This window comes from Lithobates pipiens, unplaced genomic scaffold, assembly GCF_037356315.1.
Source record: "Lithobates pipiens isolate NorthernLeopardFrog02 unplaced genomic scaffold, aLitPip1_a1.2 Scaffold_13, whole genome shotgun sequence".
Classification (NCBI taxonomy): domain Eukaryota; kingdom Metazoa; phylum Chordata; class Amphibia; order Anura; family Ranidae; genus Lithobates; species Lithobates pipiens.
This window is the reverse complement of record NW_027507718.1, coordinates 367,518,330-367,535,166: the sequence shown is the minus strand read 5'-3', so window position 1 is coordinate 367,535,166 and position 16,837 is coordinate 367,518,330. Positions and strand designations below refer to the sequence as shown.

General features: G+C 42.1%; 1 protein-coding gene across 1 annotated transcript in view; it reads right to left on the bottom strand.

Annotated features, from left to right (window-relative positions):
* Window positions 1-16,837, bottom strand: part of GALNTL6 (polypeptide N-acetylgalactosaminyltransferase like 6) — a 1,867,045-nt gene that overhangs the window by 1,416,715 nt on the left and 433,493 nt on the right. The window lies entirely within an intron of this gene.

Sequence of the window (16,837 nt, the reverse complement as noted above, 5' to 3'; positions counted from 1 at the left end):
AGCAGAAAATGTTCAGTTTACCTGCCCTGCCAGACAGATTATAGAGATCATAGAGATCACAGTCGATATGTGTAAGGCCAGCCTAGACAATTTGAATCCTGGCCAGTTCAGCAGAAACTGATCCAGATTTGAACCATGTATGGGAAGGCTGAATGTACCAAGCTGATGGATCAACTTGGATACAACTAGCCAGCTGGATTTACTTGCAATTATCGGTGGCTGCTATAGCTGCTAGCAATAATCACTGTCTTCTCCCAGCGGGGACAGCTTTCATTGCCGGGGGAAGATAATATCTCATGAGGAGGGATTTCTCCTGTCAGCATTGTCTGTGTTGATGGGGAAATCATGCAAATTTCTTTCCTGCAACCCATGGTTGCAGGAAATAAATCTGCACTATTTATAGCCTGCCTTAAGCCCAGACCTATCATCTGTGCATTTGTCTGTTTTATATCAGCTTTAACACCTTCCCATCCAGCCGGATGGGATATTTGTCTTTCTAAGTGGAATGACATCCTCTCAGAAGGTGTCGCTTGCTTGGATGACCATGGGGCCTAGCAGACATAGCCGATGACTGATCACTTTACCAGTCTCCTGCCAGTATCATGCAATCTCTATGACCAATCAGAGCAGATCACATGTCAATCCATTGTATACAACTGTGTTGCAAGCTGTGATTGGTCACAGCAATCACATGGTACTGACCGGACCAATCAAAACCCATCTCTACCATGTGATTGGCTTTAGCCAATTACAGCTAATCACAACAAAATACACTGAATAAATCAGTCTCATTCAGTAAAAATGGTTGCTTATACCATTGAAATTATGTGTTTAGATTTACTAGCACATATAGTATTTTCTGGCTCCGTTAGTCTTGCATTATTGTGTTTTGTTTTTAATCATTTCTAATTTCTTTACTCTATTGTGCTTTACTACACCAGATACTTTCTGTGATATGTTTGGATTTGGCTATTGACCCAGTATACTTGGATTCCTGGATCCTTGTTATTTTGTACTATGGCGGAAAATTCAATAAATATTATTAAACAAAAAAAGAAAAAAGAAAGAAAAAAAAGAGGTGAAGGATTAGGAATAGAAGAGTGTATCCAAAATACATTTTTATATTTGCACAGTGTAGAAGCCATTATGTGAAGGATTTAGAATGGTCACTTACATAGAAATTATTTAAAATCAATTATATGGATTAAATGGAAACTATAATGGTTTTGGTACATTTAATTTTATTTATTTTAGAAGTTCTCTTAAAGCCGCGTACACACGTAGCCGTCTGTCCCGCGTACTTAGTCTGGCGGACTTCCCGCCAGACTGTCCGTCGGACTTTCCAAACAGGCTACTTGCCCACACACGGCACTTTTTCAGCGAACTAATACGGCGTACTAAGTCCGCTATACTATCCGCCCTACTTTTGAAATGAACGGACTCGCCCACACACGTGGAGGAAGGTAGGCGTCTCCAGGTAGGCGGGGCCCACGAAGGAGACGTCGCTGGCCCCGCCGCCTGGTATGGACTTAAAGGGGAACCCCAACGCCGAAAAAAATCGGCGTGGGGGTCCCCCCAGGTCCACATCAGACCCTAGTCCGAGCACGCTACCCGGCCAGCCAGGAAAGGGGGGACGAGCGAGCGCCCCCCCCTCCTGAGCCGTACCAGGCCCCACCCCAAAGCACCTTGTCCCCATGTTGATGAGGACAAGGGCCTCTTCCCGACAACCCTGGCCATTGGTTGTCGGGGTCTGCGGGCGGGGGGGTTATCGGAATACGGGAGCCCCCTTTAATAAGGGGGCCCCCGGATACCGGCCCCCCACCCTATGTGAATGAGTATGGGGTACAATGTACCCCTACCCATTCACCTGTAAAATAAAAGTACAAAAAAAACATAACACACAAGATAAAATAGTTTATTGCACAGCTCCGGGGGTCTTCCGTCTTCGGGGGTCTTCTCGCCGGACTCCTCCGCTGTCATCTTGTAGCTCTTTTACTAGCGGAGGAGCCCGGCTTTCTTCCTCGCCGCCGGCCTCTTCTTCCGACTTCGGGGGTCTTGTCCCCCTCTTCGCTTCTTCTGCCGGGCCACCGCACCTTCTTCTAGCTGTGACATCAACCCATGTGACATCAACTGAAGACCCCGCCCCTTGTCCCTATATAAGTCGCCGCGTGCCTGGTCCCCGTCATTGTGAGCGGAGGACTCGGCGAGGCAACATCTGAAGAAGAAGAAGAGAAGAACTGAAGAACGGAAGGCGGCGGCGACAGAAGACCGGGCCACCACCTGTAAAAGAGCTAGAAGAAGGCGCGGTGGCCCGGCAGAAGAACCGAAGAGGGGGACAAGACCCCCGAAGTCGGAAGAAGAGGCCTCCCAGATTCCGATAAGCCCCCCGCCCGCAGACCCCGACAACCAACGGCCAGGGTTGTCGGGAAGAGGCCCTTGTCCTCATCAACATGGGGACAATGTGCTTTGGGGTGGGGGGGCCTCGCGGCCCCCCCTTCCCCAAGGTACCCCCCATGTTGAGGGCACGCGGCCTGGTACGGCTCAGGAGGGGGGGGGCGCTCGCTCGCTCGACCCCCACGTCCCCTTTTAAGTCCATACCAGGCGGCGGGGCCAGCGACGTATCCTTCGCGGGCCCTGCCTACCTGGAGACCCGCTCGAAATGAGCGGACTTTTCTCCGGGCGGGAAAAGTCCGTTCATTTCAAAAGTACGGCTGACTTGCATACACACGGCCGGATTGTCCGCCGAAATGCGAGTCCGGCGGGAAGATTGGAGTGTAAAACTACTTTCTAAGTCCGCCGTACTTTCGGGTCAAAAAAGTATGCCGGAGGCTACACACGGGGGGATTGTCCGGCGGACTTGAGTTTGCCGGACTTTTCCACCCGCTTGTTTGATCGTGTGTACGCGGCATAACTGTTACTTTTTTGTACATGATTGGGTATCAGCCCCCCATCTCTGATTCAAACCTCAGACACAGCTGTAAGTCAGTATAAGTATAATGCCTTGTACACACGGTCGGAAATTCTGACGGAAAAGGTCAGATCAGATTATATTGTCAGAAAATCCGATCGTGTGTGGGCTCTGTTGGACTTTTTCTGCCGGAAATTTCGACTGAAAAAATTTGAGAGCAGGATCTCAAATTTTCCGCCAAAAAAATCCAATGAGACTTTTTCCGATCGTTTGTTGAGAATTCCGATCGGACAAAGTGCCACGAATGCTCAGATCAAATTACGAGACCAAAGCTATTGGCTAGTAGCCTCAACGTAGTCCTGTAGTAATGAACGAACGTCATCACGTTCCAAACGATCGGATTTTCCAACAACTTTGTCCGACCGTGTGTATGCAACACCAGTTTAGGACAAAATCCGTCTGAAAAAATCCAACGGATTTTGTTGTCGGAATGTCTGACCATGTGTATGCAGCATAAGTATAAGTCAGCTTGAGATAATTAGTTTCAGTAACCCAACAGTTAGTTTTAACAAAATGTAAGTAGATTCTGGAAAACAAGAATCAAAAACTCAACCTGCTGGCTGTATTGAACATAGAAAATATTTTTTATGCCATATTTGATATTTTTCTACTTTACCACTTGAGTACAAGCCTTTATATAAAGTATCTCTGCCTTACCAGGCTATTTTCTCAGTGATAGTTTGACTGACAATTACCAATTTACCCAAATCGATTTAATATATCTTTTTTGAGACAGTTAAAACTTTCTGATAAATAAATAAATCACGTGCTTCGCTATCCCCTTAATGGTCTGCTGAACCTGCAGCAAAAACCTAAAAAACTAAATTGTTAATTAAAGTGATGTGCCTATAAATCAAATACAAGTATATAATAATAATAATATATAAGCGACTAAAGTCGTCATTCAGCTTTCAACAACATAAAGTGTGAATATACACACATTTCATAAAATATAACTATTGATACAAAAGTGATCCATAAAGTGCTCAAGTGTATATATGTCCGTGATACTCTGACCACACAGGATCAGTTTTCAGCAATAATAAACATGACTTGATCAGTGACTGTGTATATAGCGATCTGCAGCAGTGATTACACTCAGGTTCCCCCACCCCAAGGTAATGGCCACTCACCTCAGAGCATGTGACCTCGCAATTAAGTTTGGTCAATACCCTGCAAGGCAAAGGTATAATGAGTTAGTATGCAGCGCATACTAGCTCATTATCAAATACTTACCTCAGAACGAAGCCCCCGTATTGGTGCCCAGTCCACTCCGAGGGAGCTGACATCTTGCCCTCGGCGTGTCTTCCGGGTTCGGGGCTCCGGCACTGCGAGTGGCCGGAGCCGCGATGACATCACTCCTGTGCACGTGCACAGGAGTTTTCTCTCCCCGACAAGGCCCGGCAACACTGCCGGACCTTCAGCTGAGGCATTCAGAATGCATGCGCCACTGACATCAGCGGCTGCATGCATAGGGAAATATCTCCTAAACCGTACAGTTTTAGGAGATATTAATTTTGCTTACAGGTAAGCCTTGTTATAGGCTTACCTGTAGGTAAAAGTGTAAAATTTAAGTATACAACCACTTTAAGGGGAAAATTATGCCTCAAATTAGCACAAATCTATTCAGTCCATAAATACCTGGTATTGTGTGGGGTATGGAATACTCTCTTCTGCGATCAGTCTGCATGTGCTGCAGCCACAATACTTATATGGGATAAGTCCTAATGCTTCTAAGTGCCTGTTGCTGTGTAGGAGTAAGGTTTGATTAGGTAGGGCTAATAATGATTCGTCACTAATCATGGCAGTCAAGAATGCCCACACATGGGGATTTATTGTCAAATCCAGAAAATTTGGTGACTTATTCTTAAACGGTTTAGCATAAAATGGTTACTTGATCATTGTCACCCTCCCTGCTTTCTTCCAACAATAATATGAGATCACGTAGGACTGTAAAGTCCTGCATTGTGAAATTTACAATTTTGTCCATTAGTTCTTTTTCTTGTTTTAGCTGGACCCTATCAGGGTCAAACATGTACTTGTATGCAAGCTTTCTGGCAAAAAGGTATAAATCCATAATTTTTTTGATATTTGTCAATTGTGGACAATAGCTAAGACTTAGGCCGCGTACACACAGGCGGATTGTCTGTCCAACTTAGTTCGCTGAACAGTGTTTCAGAGGACAATCCGCTCGTGTGTGGGCTTCAGCGGACTTTTTCAGCTGACAATCTGACGAACAAAGTCTTACGGAATTTCCGTAAGACAGTCCGTTCAAACTTGGTTTTGTCCGTCCAAACTTGGTTTCAGCGGACAGTCCGCTCGTGTGTAGGCAAGTTGGACGGACTAAGTATGGCGCATGCTCAGAAAGGGTTTACACGGCCGAAGGTTGCATTGCAGTGTATAGGACGTCGTTTTTCTAGTCCCGTCGTACGTGCTGTACACGTCATCACGCACGCTTTCAGCGGACTGTCTGCTCATCGTGTGTGGTCAAGTCCGTTCATGCTAATTTTGAACGGACTGTCTGTCGGATTGTCTGACGAACTTAGTTGGGCAGACAATCCGCCCGTGTGTACGCGGCCTTAGTCTTAAGACTGGGGATAGCTGATCAGGAGTTAGGTTGATTACACTCAATTTGTTTTTGTGGGTAGGTTGGAATGCAGGAATGATGCCCCTAAATGAGGGCCTGGGCAAGTTAGATAGGCATCCAATGTGTTTTGTTATCTAATGTCCAGTGGTTGACTTACTTCATAGTTTAGCATTGTAGCTTAGCTATTTTCCTCTCGCACTCTCATCCGACAAGTTAGCACCATCACATCTGTCCATTGAGCAAGGAGGGAAGTCAGAAAACTACTAGGCAGAACTAGAAAATAGAGATGTAATATTCCTCACTATGCAATGTGGCAGAGGTGTCTAAATCATAACGCTGGTGAAACAGAGTTAGAAGAAGTGTTTCCACTGTGTATTTTCTAGCCTGGTGTTCAGATTTAAAGGGGAAGTACAATCGATTTTCTGTAACAAATATTTAGAGTAAGTATTGTAGTGCTTAGTAATTTCTCCCATCACTTTGTTCATTTTTTCATGCATGTTTTTCCTTATTTTTTTCATTATATAAAATATAGAGATTTGTCTTTAGACACTAAAGGGAGCTCCACTGGGACAATGCAGTATATCAATTTTTGCTTAATGTGCATGTAAAGTTTTGCATAGAGTAGAGAAGGAATAAAACATCTATTGCATATTTTCCTGTTTGAGCCCACCGAGGGGATTTTTTTTTCACTTTTTCTCTTGGAGATACAACAGGAAATAACTGAAGTCTCTCTAAAGTGAATGGAATTCCCATATTGATTAAGAGATTAGTTATAAAAACATGTATGGGGTAACAATTTTGGAATTCTTGGATTTCTCATTACTTAAGTGACATCAGAGCAAATCATGTCGTAAATCTAGCCAGCAGGGGTACAGACAGCAGTAGAAAAATGACATAAATTCAAATTCTTTCAAATTCGTCCAAAGCAACTTTAACTGCTTTAGGATTGGCTGTTGTAATGTTATGAACAAGCAGTATACTCTCTGTTCTGAGTGGATATCTTTAATCCCTTCCCGTCATGTCCCAGAGTAATGTGAATGTTAAAACCCTCCTTTTTGCCACCACACACATATTATGTGGCTTTTTACTATGCCAGCAAGCCGACTCTGGTATTACTGTCAGTGCTTAATGTTGATCACAGAAATCAGGTACAGAGTCAAAGAAATTAGCTCTGTGCCATGTGTTCATTGTGACCAATCACAGCAATCACAAATGTAAATACCAACTGCAGTGAGCAGCTCTCTTCTTCCTGTTCCTTTTTTCAACCAGTGATACAGTGCACAAATCATAGTCTGATCATGGTGTCCCTTGCCTGATCACAGTGTCCCTGCCTGATTACAGCCACAGCTAGAATACAGCCAGGTCCAGATTGCCACCAGTGTATTGTTAAGGCAAGCACCAGATTACAGCCAGCACCAGATTAAAGCTAATGCTTGATTACAGACAGTACCTGAAAACAGCCAGGGCCAAATTACAGACAGTACATGATTAAAGCCAGTACTATATTACAATTAATGCCTGATTACAACCAGTGCCAATGATTGCTAATCCCAGCAGTATAAGCCCTTGTACACACGGTCGGACATTCTGACAACCAAATCCGTCGGATTTTGTCTGACAGATTTTGTCCGACGGATTTTGTCCGAAACTGTTGCATACACACAGTCGGACAAAGTTGTCAGAAAATCCGATTGTACTTAACGTGATGACGTTATTTCATTAGGACGGGACTACGTTCAGGCTAGTAGCCAATAGCTTTGGTTTAGGAATTTGATCTGAGCATACGTGGCACTTTTTCCGATCGGAATTCTCTACACATGATCGGACAAAGTCCGATCAGATCATGTTGTCGGAAAATTTTATAGACAAGTTGGAAAACTTGGTCCGTCGGATAATCCGAAGGAAACAGTCCGATGGAGCCCACACACAGTCGGACTATCCGACAACACGGTCTGATCGGACACCTTCCGTTGGAATGTCCGACTGTGTGTACAAGGGCTTAGTGTTTACGATGTTGCTAATCACCGCCAGCAATTAAAAATTCCTTTCTGCTATCCAAATTGTGGGTGTTTTGTGGATGTTTCTACTGTCCTGCTGCTTCAAGGCCTCCAAAAATGTAATAGTCAGGAAAACCAATTTATACACCCTGGAAGGATGATAATGCCACTTGGATTTTGGGTTCCTCTATGCGTCTAGACCAGTGAGGGTGAACCTTGGCAGATGTTTTGGAACTACATTTCCCATGATTCTCAACTACACTGAAAAGTGCATGAGCATCATGGGAAATGTAGTTCCAAAACATCTGGGGTGCCGATGTTCGCCATCACTGGTCTAGACTGTAAAAAAGTCTGACACATGTGGAATCCCCATACTCAAGGGTGTCACAAACTGTGTTTGGGGTGTAATTCTAAGTATGCCTATACTGTGTGTGGGAAATATGTGATTATATCTCATTTTCATTTTCATGTGCATATTATTTTTATTCTCATTCTTCATTTTCCAAAAACTTGTAGCATAAAATGAAATTTTTAAAGTGGTTGTAAACCTTTACAAACCACTTTAACCTATAGGTAAGCCTAGATTAAGGCTTACCTGTAGGTCTAAGAAATATCTCCTAAACCTATACGGTTTAGGAGATATTTCCAAAAATACAGCCACCGCTGTCTACGGCGCATGCGACAGCGACGCGCAGGCGCTCTGGGCAGGCCGCAGATCGTGGCGATACGCCGTGAGTGTCAGCTCCCGTGCACATGCGCGGGAGTGACATAATCGCTGCTCCGGCGAATCATAGCGCCGGAGCAGCAAGACCCGGAAGTCACTCCGGGATCCATGGCAGCGGCAGACATGAAGACGGAGGACTGCTTCGGGGGGCTTCGTTCTCAGGTAAGTTATTCATAATGAGCTAGTAGTGCAGGTTGCTTTGTCCCCCCCCCCCCCCCCCCCCCATGGGTTTACAACCACTTTAATGCTAGGTTCACATTAGCCTCTGTGTTAAAACACAGCATTTTTCAGTGCAGGCTGGTGTCAGTGTAGGCTCCAGTATATATACTTTACCAATGGTTAAAGTGTTTGTTACCCCAGCATTTCATATTCCTGATATGTGGCTGCTGTACCATGTAATTGTAATAAAATGTATTCTGTTCTCTTTGTATTACTTCCTTTGTGTGAAATTTCAGGTGTTCCTGCCAGACCTTCTGCTTTCCTGTTAAAAACTGGACACATTAAGCAGCAGAGCTCACTGTGGTCAGTTCTCTAGCTGTGCTGGGAACTCCAGTTCTCTCCTCCAATGATCAGACTTGTCATTGGAAAGATCAGTGTGCTGTTGCTTCTCCGCCCCCAGCTTGTATGCAGCTGAGAACAGAGGGAACAGAGGGAATGTGATCACATAAAAAAAGAAAAAGAAACAAAGGTATTTATAATGTAATTTTAATCAATACACAAATGTTTGCCTTTCATTTCAATTTTAAACTGAATGGGCTATTTTACAAGGTGATCACTTACAATCACTTTAATGACATTTTGTCAGCAGGTATGATTATTTATATTAAACTACCTTGATTAAACTGCTTTTGTTAAAAGTTATATGTGGAAATGGAGTCATATTCAAAGTTCTGATTCCCTGCTTTGTGGTTATCAGAGCACATAAAAATTATAACACTTGTTCACAGAGGAAAAAATTGAAATTGCTCACTAGTCAGTAATTATAAACAAATGAATAATTACAGGCAGATCACCTTAATGGATTTTTTTTTCTTCTATCTGCTGCAAATTGTTAGTTTGTTCAATTAAAGTTATTCATTTACTCCATCAATGGATTATAATTTTTCAGAAGAACTATATGAGAGACACCATTAAAGTCTATTACAAGGGAAAGCTTAGAGAGTGTTAATGAGGATCAGAGAAACATTCCTCTCAGTGGCAGAGTACTGGGTATACAAGGGGGTGTGTTTGCTGACAAATATGTTAGACAGCATTAAAACTGAGCTGAGTTCACCCTCTGTGTCAAAGGCAAATGGGCCATATTTATCATAAGGAACTCATGAGCAGTGCCCAGGGGAGCTTAATAAGGCAGAGCAACAGCAAAGCACACATTTGATTTTTTTTTCTTCACCTTTACTTTTTACTGGTCACAGTTGTTCAATTAAAGCAGCATAAAGGACACAAAACGCATATCAAGACATAAAGCTGACATCACAGTGCCTCTATAAGGGTACTCTTCTGATCTTTAAGTACCATATTAATTACTAAATGATGGCTAATGAAATTATTGGAGCTGTAGGAAAACCATCAGTTGGAAAAAGGATGAGTGCTAATCAGGCAGTAGCTCTCCTTGCTGAGATACCTGAAATGAACAGCTCCCATGGGCAAACTTATTTTCTATTTTGTTTCTGGTGAATCTTGAACGTCTTGCATTTCCCATGAACTTCCTATTTAAGTCATGCCTTTGCACTTTCTGCTTTCCAGATTATTGTGCTCTTCTTCAGTTGATATCTTGCTCCTTATGCTCCTGCTTCTGTCTGCATCTTTATTACTGACCTATCTGACCTCTGGCTTGTTCCTTGACTATGCTTCCACCTAATTACAACCTGCAACTATTTGTTACCTACCCTTGGGTTGCTTACCAACTACGCTTCTGCTTGATCCCTACCTGCTACATCTTCTACCACACCCCAGCTTGCTTATCTTCTGTTGGGGTGTCTGGCACTATCATACAGTTAAACCCATCTTCACCATCAGGAGCTCTGATGAAGGACAGTTAGTGCTTACACAGCGCCACCTGCCAGGGGAATCTATTTATGTATTTATCCTGACAGTTTGTGTGAGCTTTTACTGCTATAGCCACTAGCCTCTAAGCCTAACCACTGGGAATGAAAGGCTCCAAATATATTCTCCATACAAAGCACTGTATATACATTGAAATATAAACATATACTTTAGTCATTAGAAGCATGGCTGGTAAATGGACTGCAATTCAGAAACGCTTAGCCCTCAACATTTATTGCAGCTCCCCAAAAAGTATATCAGAACAATACAAAAACTGCAACAAACTCCTAGGATAACATTATATCTACATGTGGTGCTAATAGGACTATGGAAGCCTTTGTATGACAACTCAGATTCAGAACACTTGAAAATGGTTCCACCACCAGGAAGTCTGGGCCGGACGTGACATCAGAAGTAACCGGAAGTGACGTATCCCTGAGGCTTCCGACTAGATTTGCGAATCAGGTCTTTAGGAAAGCCACCTGGTGGCTACTTCTGACCTCACATCCAGTCTGGACTTCCCAGTGGTGGAATGCATGTTGATCCTAGGAGGGAGAAGCGGCTGGACACATTCAAACTAAAGCCTGTATAAATTTGTGGCAAGTCAGGGCACAATTACATATAAGTGCATTACCTCTTTGTTAGTTTATGAACTGGTGAAATAAACATGCTACACTAAGCATCTCTTTGGTTTATGGTGGAGATATAATTTGAAGAAAGTGAGGGAGAGTAGGAAAATTATATGGAGATCTGATCAGAAGACTGTGATTGATATTGATGGGCCAATCAATATCCTGAAATGCTTACTGACCTGTAATCATTTAGAGATCACTGGAGCTACAGTGAGTGGGCACTTCTCACAAAAAATAAATGCACATGTTCTTGCAGGTAAAAAAAGTGCTTTTATAATTTTTTCACTTGGGAGCTTGCAGAGAATTGCCGCCTTGGTCAGCAGATCAAGGATGCAAGGTCAGGCATCTGCAGACACTTGCTACAGCTTTCTGCCCCATATCTGTAGGGGCTTTGTGTATGAAATATGTAGGAAGTATTAACGAACTGCAAGAGCTCCCACCAGTGCCCTTGCAGTTCATTTAAAAGCTTCCTGCTGTAGTGGAAGAAGGTACTTGTAGTTCATTTATTCATAGATTTCTGTGAATGGATGATGCGGCTATGTGGGCGGAACACCACTCAGCTGTGCTGTTTTTGAAATTTGACAGAGGGTATGGGGAGAAGATCCACTGCCCACTGTCACAGAGAATGAGGGGATTAGGGAAGTGGGGAGAGGTTGCTGAACATGTTACATGTTACACCCTAAATACGAGTGTACTATGTAACATGCTCAGAAAGCTGAACTCATTCTTTAATTTACCAATTACCCAGCTCACAGACTTTTCAATAATTGTTTCCCCAAACGCATTTTTGTGTAAATCCTTATTAATCCTTATTAATCCCCAACAATCCATGAACCAATATAATTTCAAGCTCTATTTTAAGTTTCAGCCTGTGCACCTAGTCCCTTTATTAGGTGTTATGGAACATAAAAGCAATATATTGATATTAATTAAATAAGGGACAGTTTGCAATATTTTATTTTTATAGGTTTATTGTGCAGAAACTTAACTATGTTCATTTTCAGAATCTTTGCTAATCAAACATTTATAAATTAGACACTGCTAAAAACTTTGTGAAACATCATGTAAATTATAATACCAATGAATGACTACATTTTAAGTTATTAAGGACTGGTTAACGTGACTACAAAACATGTACAGAACATTGGGTAGCGTATATATCAGCATTTTAGCTTCATTCATAAAATAAAACTACAAAAATTGCAGATTCTTTCTGTAACATATCTTCCTATTTGCTCCCTGGAGCTCCATTTGTTTCACCAGGCAGGTGAATAGGAGTGTAAGTTGTGGCAGTCCTCAAGGATCTGCCAAGGTGCCGTATTACATGCAGCATCTGCCTCACTGTTTGATTCTGTGATTAACCTGAAGCCCAGTGGGATGCCAGACTGATAAAATACATCCTAGATTTAAAGAATCTAGTTCCACTAGAGAAGATTTAACATCTGGCTCAATTATAAAAATGCACAAAGTGCAAAAAATGAGCAAACTATGTACAAAAGGGGTTTACTTAATTATTTTACTCAATTTTGCTAAGAATCAAATTAAAGTATTAACATGCATCATGTAGTTAGCTGTGTAGCACATTGTGTGTTTGCTGCAGATGGAGTCTTTTAATGGTGATTGCTGATTTGCACCTGTCTTAGGTTAAGTCCACAACAAATCATCCACAGTCTGCTGATCATAGAAATATTTCCAAATGCAAATAGCTCCAACCTTCAGCAGCAGGAGAGCTTTGCAGAATTATGCAGCCATGCAAGAGAGCACATTACAATACATCTTATTATCAATGTTTTGAGACAGGTAAGGAAAAGTTTTACATTAAAGTAAATATGAAACAACTCCAAAGAAAGCAAACTGCTAACAATGAAAAGGTTGTTTTTGTTTTTGAAAAATATTTATTAGGTTTTCCAAGTAACAAAATATGAGAGACAGATACATGGCATGGTGCCAGAAGACCCAAAGTTCTAAACCTGAGATACAATGCAGGCATTTATCAGATATAAGGACCCAAACAGGGTCAAAGGTGGGGAGGGGGGAAGAGAAATGAAAGGGAAGGGATGGAACTAAAGCAATTTTACCCATGTGTGATAAACTGGCATAGAATCATATCTCCAAAGAGAAACAGTGAACAATAACAAATGATACAAATGATAGTACAGTGTGGTACTCTCAGGATTGGAGGCCTAACAGTGCAATCCAGTGAAGGACTCAGGGGGGATATAAGCAGCTGAGTTATTGTCAGGGCTGGGCTCTGCACTTCCTTCTCTGAGCTGGCCACTCAACTGTCCGTTAATTGTAAGCTCCACTCTCTCCACAGTTACTCAGCTGTTGATAATACCCTGCCTACTTAAGCCGTCCAATCCAGAGGAGCTCTGCCTTCCCTTGGTCAACATCACAGAAACTATCTCCTGTGATCCTGTTCAGGACTTACTTTGCTGACATCCCTTCTGGCTCCAGGTCCTGCTTGATGTTCCACTACATTGATCCCTGACTTCTGGCTTAGCTGACTATCCATTCTGGTTACTGAACTTTGGCTATGTTTTGACTATGTTTGTTCTTTTTTACTTTCATTATTAAACAAGTTTGATTTAACTGTAAAAGAAAAAGAAAATTGTCAAAACATAGCCAAAGTTCAGTAACCGGAATGGATAGTCAGCCAAGCCAGAAGTCAAGGATCAATGTAATGGAACAGCAAGCAGGATCTGGAGCCAGAAGGGATGTCAACAAAGCAAGTCTTGAACAGGATCGCATGAGATCATTTCTGTGATGTTGATCAAGGCGAAGGCAAAGCTACTCTGGACTGGACAGCTCAAGTAGAGAGGACTGACGAGCAGGAAATCATCAACAGCTGAGTAACTGTGGAGGAATAAGAGCTGGCAATTAGCCGACAGCTGAGTGGCCAGCACAGAGAAGGAAGGGCTGAGACCAGCCCTGACAGTTATAAATAAGTGATCTGTGAATAGTATGGAGGTCTTAGGGGGCCGGGAGACCCCTGGAAACTCAGGGACATAGGGAGGGCAGGGTCAATGGTTTCATTTGCATCTGAAAAAGGTTTTAGAAATAAAAAAACCTTAGGTGTATTTATCATATTCACCTAATTTTTGTTTGAATTACCATACTGCTCCGAATGATCTTTTCCCCAGTTTGATTGATAAATTACTGTAGTTCAATATGTGTAGGGTAAAGGGTAGGGAAGCATTTAAAATGTTAACTCACAGGCCATCATATTTGGTCCCGAGTTTCAAGCGGTGTTAATTTCAGACTGAGATTTACAGACTGACAATTTCCAAATCTGAATGTTAGTGTTTTATTTTGGTGATTCAGATTTCCAAAAAGATTCTAGGAAAAAAGAACTTTCTCATATCTGCTTCCGCTATTGCCTGAGTGCCCTTACCTTGACTGCTAGAGCCACTTGGTCTTACCCTCCTGTCTTAACATCTTTGATAGGAGGGGACAAGGGCCTCATCCCCACAACCCTTTCCCGGTGGTTGTGGGGGTCTGCGGGCGGGAGACGTATTGGAATCTGTAAGCCCTCTTTAACAAGGGGACCCCTACATCCCGGCCTCTCCCCCTGTGTGAATTGGTAACTGGGTACAACTGTACCCCTACCATTTCACAAAAAAAAGTGTTAAAATGATAAAAAAGACAAGAGACAGCTTGGGACAAGTCCTTTATTTAAAAAAAAAAATGTCCCACGGTGTAAGTTCACGCTGCCCAATGGACCGAAAAAGAAAGAAAAAGCCACAACCGATCTACTTCCATAACCGGGTGACCCCGCCCCCTGTGACACCATGGGGGCTTCCCAATGGCTTCCCCGTGGTGTCAAAGGGGGGCGGGGTCACCCGTTTATGTCACCGGGTCTGGTTATGGACAGAGGGGATCCCATGTTCTTTTTTTCAATTATCTGTATCTATATTGCCGAGACCAGACAATTCATTACAGCCGCGATCAGTTTTGAATTAAAATTTTTCTTCAGAAATGTCATTTTGATGTGGTACTGTTCTAAACATGGGAAAAAATGCACCACTTTACAGGTATACTTTAGACACGCCCCAGACACAATATTTAAAGGAATATTTCCTTTTTATTGTTTCACTTTAAGCATTAAAAAAAAATCACTGCTCCCGAAAAAACTTTCATTTCAAAAAGACAGGACAACAACTAACAGGCCTCATTTGAGTTCTAAACCTCTAAAAGCCTAAGCAATGGCAATTCTCTAATTTCTATCCTGACAGGTTCATTTTACACTTTCCAGGGTATTGGCATTTGCAATCTGATAAGTTTAATTAAACTGATGGCTGTTGGGTAACAGTGTGTCCTTTGCGCGAAGTCTGACACTACTTGAGATCCATAAGGATACACAAATTGTGTGTATAAAACTTATTCCAGCAATTCCTTTGTTGTTTCTACCAGGTAACTGGTAAACAATAAACAGGAAATCAGCATGTTTATAAATGAAAAGTGCAATCTTGATGACTACAGGTAAAGGAAGCATGGCAAAGTTGCCTGGATGTTCCCTTTGTGGCTGGTGTACAGATAGACTTTAGTAATACAAAGCAATAATCGGATTAAAAAAAGACTACTAGAACATAATGGCAAGAGTTTTACTGTAACATGTATAATCTGCCATGAAACTAAACTATTTTCTATAAATTAAATCATTTTCCACTGCTAAAAATAAAAATAAAAAGCTTCTAAATGTATTTTAGTAATTTATCAGGCCAATATTATTATATTTATAGGCCGCAATACAAATTTTGCATACAGTAAATTAAATATATTCTGGCAGTTGTTATGCGGTTGCTGTACAGGTAAATAGTTCAATTATAAAGTAATTATAGAATTTATGTTTTAGTCTATACTACTCTTGATCCATGTATTAAATGGATGTTCAGAAAGGCCATATATTAGCACTATTTTACCAGTCTTGTCATTTGAAGCTTAGGGTAAGATCTCTGCAGTGTGATATTGGCTATATGTCATTCAAAGCAGAGGCAATCAATGCCGGATTTAGGTACTTTATTAGAAATAAGCAAGGTGTTCCACACAGACAAGAGAAATATGAGAGAGATTGCACTTTGCCAAGTGAGCCTGGTGTGTGGGGTTATAAGTGCTTGACTTTCTATTTTCCCTACATAAAATCCATTGCTGGCTGAAGATGTTAGAAATAATTTTTGAGCGAGATATGTACCAACACTGTCAATCTGGATGATTATTGCTAAACAAAAGGTTACCATCACATTATTATATAGGCAGATGTTGTGTTTGGAAGGTCTTGACTATTGTTGACTATTCTTTATGTGTTTGCTTTTGTACTGTTTCATGTACTGCTTTTTTTTAACTAAATAAAAAAAGGTGATTGAAACTGGATAGTTGAATGTTACCTAAAACAAGTGAATATATTTAAAAGTGTTCCCATATATAAAAACAATTTCCGACTGATTCAAAATCAAAATGAAAGGCCTATAATATTTAAAGTGTGCTCATTAGTCTGACACACTGCAACGCCGTTCTCTGTAAAGAATCTCTGATGGAGACCACCTGATCTGCCGTGTCCAATCACGGCTGATCACAGTGTAAACAGGAAGAGCCGTTTATCGGCATTTCCTTACTTATGTCTGACAGACACGAGTAAAGGAGAGCCAATCAGTGACTCTTCTGAACGGGGGTTCTGCACTGATTGATTATTAGCACAGTCCCCCAGCGGATGCCCACACTGGAACACCAGGGATGCCCACAATGATGGCCACCAGGTATGCCACCCTGGACCACCAGAGATGATGGTCAGTGCCCATACAGATGCCAATCAGTGCCCAGACAGATGCCAATCAGTGCCCATCAGCAATGCCTGCCAGTGCCATCAGTGATGCTCATCAGTCTCATCTA